This window comes from Merops nubicus, unplaced genomic scaffold (assembly GCF_000691845.1).
Source record: "Merops nubicus isolate BGI_N331 unplaced genomic scaffold, ASM69184v1 scaffold22566, whole genome shotgun sequence".
Lineage (NCBI taxonomy): Eukaryota > Metazoa > Chordata > Aves > Coraciiformes > Meropidae > Merops > Merops nubicus.
The window spans coordinates 24,327-30,326 of record NW_008615881.1 but is presented as its reverse complement, the minus strand read 5'-3'; positions in this window follow the sequence as shown (position 1 = coordinate 30,326).

Sequence of the window (6,000 nt, the reverse complement as noted above, 5' to 3'; positions counted from 1 at the left end):
GGGGTGCTATAGTGGAGTTAACTTATGTCTGGCTTGGGGAATGGGGACCTCCAGGTCTGTTGATGCTGATGATGCTGTAGTGTGAGCATCAGCCAGGTCACTGACAGGCTAACCTAGGGCTCACTTTGTGTGCACGTCCTGAAGTGAAAAGGACACCACTACTGTCCTACCATTGTTTTGAGGCATCTAGGATGAGTGTTAAAGGTGCGTAGACGGTCTGGCTGTTTGACTTCACTTCTTTAGATTTTGTAATAATCTTTTGGCTTACAATAGGTTTAGGAGAGAGAATGCATGTATAAACTTACTTTATGCAAACACACCAGATCAACTCTACCAAGTGGTAATCTTCCTACATTTATTGTTTCAGTTCCCTTTATTTTGTGTTGTTGTGACATATTTGTAAACTATTTGTCCCATAAAATGACATGGAATAATAGTAAAATCACATTACAACTTTGGTTTTATTAGTAGTACTTTACTATCAAGTACTGAAAAATTCTCAGTGTTCAAACAGTGTAAGACAGGGCTAAAGGGAGAGATGATGTATTCTGTTTCCTCATCAAGAGAGAACCCTCTTGGGTACTGTGGAATATCAACAGACAACCAGGAAAAAAATACCATACCTCAACTGAGGAGCTGAAAACCTGTATTTAGATTTTCACAGAAATGGGCATCTGTTTTTGTGGTGCATAAAAACAGAAGCTTATTTTGAGAAATGTGTTAAAGCACACTGTTGAGACTTCATTGTTATCATTATAAAACCAATTGGTAACGATTAATTGATTTGCAAAGTCAGGATCAAATGTCACTGCCTTACATTCCTAGCAGTCTCACAAGCTTATCTTTAATTTCTGACTTGTTTAACAATTGTTATATCTTTATCTTTGTTAAGAAAAAGCTTTTCCAATGAGAATCTTGAGATGGCTCACATCTGTTGGTAAGATGAAACTCCAAATCAAATTAATTTAAAGCTACATTTTACATTAGAGATGCAATCATAAGAGAGCTGAATAGTGAGATGCTTTGAAATTCACTTGAATTTGTTCCCTCTCCTTCTCAAGAGCAAGGAAAATCTGTTCCTGCTTCACTTTTCCTACTCCTGTTTTTAGAACTAGAATGGCAAAGACCTGATCTGGCAGCTTGCACCCCACATAAATTAAGGAATATAAGGTTCAGAAGTATTTACTAGATGGAATTGAATGGTTACAAATGACATTTCTATTCAATTTTTACTCTCTTTTAATTTAAATTTCAAGAATGTCTATTACAAGTTCTGTGACTGTGCTAGACTAGCAACAGTTTGTACAGTTTTAAAAAATAAAATCTATGATGGGATAAAGCAGAGAGATAAAATGTTTTTTAAATTGACTGCGTGCACTCTGTTGTAATGGTCAACATGCAAGGTACAGTACTGCTCCCCTGAGTACATGTTGAAGTCTTGTATGACAAGGCCTTTGCTGTATGCTTGCTACCTTTTATAGCAATAAAGACAATATATGTTATTTCTATTACTGCATTTCTAATGGTCTAATACCATGAATAGTGTTCTGTTACATGTCGCTTAATAAATATATGATTGTCATTTGAAATGGTAACTATTATAAGTAATCTCTAGTTTAAGGCCTAGCATTTAAAAATGTTCATTTTGCATTTCATAACATCAGTAAACCATAATGAAGACTCATTTAAGCGAGGCAAAATTGTTCAATAAACATTATTTCTGTTTAGTTTAAAAGTTGTCTCTGATAACAACTTGTTGCAATCTAATCTGATTGTTTACTTTATCTTTGTCCATGTAAAAATCGTAGTAAATATCCTTCAGTATAAATTAAAATATCCTCAGCAGTGTTTGTACAAAACCCCACATCACCTGTTTCTGCTCAGCATGTAACAAATTTGAAACCGTTTTAAAAAAAAAACTTAGAATATTTAACAGTTCATTTTAACAAATGCTCCTGAAAGAGCAACACTGGGTGAGACTTCCAAATGTCATATTTTAGAATAAAAATCCTTATAATCAGCATAAATGTAATGCCTTTCTATTTGCCATATCTGCACCAGGCCACTGTTTAGAAAGCCTCTCTGAACAGGAAAACCAGTTAAATAAGTGTGTGAATGATTTCTTGACTCAAGGGTAAAATATCTCTTAATTATTTATACCCTGTAGCTGAAAAAAAATCATTTTTGTCTTTTGCTGCCAAATCAATCACTGGCAGTCCTGACCAGACAAAAACTACCTTACAGATATATTACAACAGAAGTAAGGCTGTAATGAAGTTCTTCCACATCTCTTCCTGTTTTGTGAAATACTCTTAAATACATGGCTACTATTCTTGCTATTGGTAGCAATTTGGTAAACAAGTAGGATCAGTGTATCCAACTGTTTTATCAATTTCCATTGGGCTATAGCTTAATTTAACACAAAATCTGAAAGAGGAAGTGGAATTGTTTGGGGTATTTTTCCCCAGAAATAAACTTAAAATTTACCTAAATATAGGCAAGCAAGTTTCTTAGCAAACCAAGTGTTTATAATACGTGTTCATTTGATTTACTTTTATTAAAATTTTTAAAAATACTTCCATCCTTAAGCATAGTAAATTCAGACAGGAAATTACATAGGCAGGTAGGTAAGAAAATAGCACATGTTGCAAATGAAAATCAGTGCCCACATCAAACTCCTTCAGCTATGATCTTGTCAGGATAGAAATCACTGAACAGCTGAAAAAGTATATAAGGGCTTTAACAGATACTTATGTGACCTGTGGAATGCAGAAAAATCAGACTAGAAACTGCAATATTTGATTGATATCCAGATCTAGGCTGAATTCCTACAGGAATTCAAATCTCTGTCTATATCATAGGTTAAAAAGATTGAGTTTGGCAGTCTAAAGTTTCTTGAGTTGTTTTAAATGAGATGTCTACCAGCATAAGGCAAAAAACTTAGGGAAACATGTATGTGATCCAACCAAACTTGCTTTGTTTTCATCTGAACACAGACGGGATGTGTTTCACCTATGAAGCCCCTAAGCTTTAGGGCAGTTCTATTTTGGCATTTCTAAACCTTCCTTTTGTTGTTGGAAATTTGTTGAAATTCAAATTTAAAATGTTTTAGGCTAGTAATAATTGCATATTTAGAGACAGTCATATGAACAGATTGGTTAACAGTGAGAACCCAGTGTTAGAAGGGCCTTGGGTTTTTAACAGCAGCAGCTTTCTGTGGGAGGAGATGTGTTAGCTACAACTCCATGGGACAACCTTAAAGGTCTTTTCCAACCTAAACAATTCTATGATTCTCTGTAAGGATAACTTCCTTTTTTTCATAATGTCAGAGCACTGGGCATATACAATCACAAACCACACTGTTTATTTGGTACCAGCCCTTAATGTCAGGAGGTACACGCCCAGTAACCTTTCTCTCCAGGTCAGGACTATACTTGTCACACTAAAGTGAGCCTCTGTTCTTTAACTTCAGATTGCTTTTGTTACATTGTAGTGTTTGTGAACTCGAGTGTGATACTAGAGCTGTGCTTCCTGGTGAGCCTCCCTGCAAACCCTCACACAATACCACCTTCTGCATGGCCTGTGCCTGAGAGACAGGACATTTATCTTCTGCCAATTCTGTCTGCTCAGTATCCTGTTTGTTCAGAAGCTTCAGGAGTGGGAAGGTAGGGGAACTCCATCCTGCAGAATATGAAGAGAAGGAGGGGTCCCTATCTCTACACCAGCTCAAATCCTGTCACTGCAATCTTCAGCATGCAGAAAAGTCTCATGTGGGTCAATCCATGTTCCTACTCAGATCAAATCAAATGGAGAGTAAGGGAATAGTGGGGTGACAGCAGTGAAGAAAGAGTCCACACATCTGCTCTTTGCAGTCACCTGTTGACTCCTTGTCCAACAGATGTAGTGCTGGGGTGGTACATGTAGGAACTCCACAGCTACTTTTGGCATCAGTGTTATGACAAAATAAAATCATATGTCCTTGCAGAGTTCAGTAACAAATTATATTTCAAGCATAAACCTAAAACTAAGACCCTAGATGTGTTGGCTTACATTCTTTTCCGTCCTCCACTTAAGAGGAGATTATGAAATACATAAAACATAGTCCTGCTATAATGGACATGCTTTCCAGCAGGTGCCCTCTATTTCTCTTCTGGGACATGCTAAGACATATCTGAGGTTAAGAAATAATATCTGGTTCTGTTAATAACAAGCTCTTGCAGAGAAGTGAGAAAATGAAGATGATACATATTAGCTTTTTTCTCCCTCTGCCAACTCTTTAACTTAATCCTTTATTGAGTGTATGTTATCTTGTAAATACGAGAGGAAATTTACACAAAGTGCTGGGCCAACCTAACATCCCCTGGGGACTTCTGTGTGGTACTGGGCTGGTTTGACCCACCCATTAACTACAGACTAGACAGAAACTGTGACTGCTTTTACCTTCATACCCTACTCACGTTTTAAAACATCTACAGGCAGACATACTCATTCTGACCATACAACTAGTTGTTCTTTCCACTACATCAATATTGTGATAAGTATCTTTTTATATGGATATTTTGAGTCAAAGGTTGCCCATGGGCTATACTTTCTGTCCATTAAAATCAGCAGAGGTTTATCAGAGAAGTAATGGGAGGTGACCCAGGTCAAAGCTGAGTGCTTTGTGGAAACACAATCCATTTTTATATTTGGGAGCCAATAAAAAACCCAGACCAAACACCTACTATAAACATCACTATTTATTCAAAATACGCACATTACTTGCTGTCAGTGTAATTGTTTGAACCTCTACAAGTTTCTAGGCTTAGCTGATTAAATGGAAAGCGTTTCTCATGGTAAGATGAAAATGCACTGAAACCAGTTATCTTATATGTTAATACACATTTACTTATATCAGCAAGGACAGAATCAGACTCTTGATCTGATACCTAATGACAATAACCATTACATTGTCATTGATTTCAAATGTTACTAATTATTTAGCTACCTTAAGAATGAACACACTTTTCTTTCATTCTCTTCTAATAACCTTGGAGAGTTATTTCTTGACATGTAAAGTACAAGTGCAATGCTCTTAAATTCTTCACATCATTTTGGATTGGCTTGTAATCCATCTGAAATAGCTTCCAGATGAGATGAAGTTGGATTTTTATGAAATGTACTTTATTAGCCTGAAGTAAGGAACTAATTATTTCAAATGAGCTCAAGGGGAGTTGTACTAGCCTGTACTTAGGTAGGCAAAACCTTTTTTACTTAATCTTAGAATATTATCAGCAAAATGAACTTTCAAAATGGCTCATAGAAATAAGTTTTTAGCAAGAAATTTGTTGCGCTGGGATACTATGCAACCCCCTTATAGAACCACATAAAACCGAAAAAAACCACACCACAAACGCATTAGGAAAATACATCTCTCTATCATAACTGGAAGACACAGGTTGCTGTCCCAAAGAATTCAAAATAAGAAACAAACATGAAACACAACTTAAAGGAAAAACTCATCTTTACGGAAGGCCTTGATAAATAGTGAAAAATATTTCATTTGCTGTTTCTTCTAGAAATACATTAGAGATATATATGTGCTTACCTGTCTTCTAGGGTCTTGTACCTGCTTCTCAATACCACTTCTAGATAGACAGGTTACAATATTGTACTAGACCCAGACTATTGCTATTTTGTCCATATTTTGATAATATCTTTTGTACTTTTGCTAGCAGATTATTGGGACATTTGATTGTAAACTAGCAAATGTTTATGACTAATTTATTCATGGCTGATCCCACTAACTTCAGAGGGGCTACTTAAATTATATTAATTTAGATGCAGTGGACTTGAACAGCTTAGGCTTTCTTAATAATATTTTACATGCCTTTAGAGATCTTTAGGCAATTATAGGGTTCTTTTTCAGAAAGATAGCTTAGGCTGAAAAAGTCAAACCATTCATCTCACTCTGGACAATCTGCACCTTGTTTATGGGAAATCCTGCTTAGTTACCTAGGA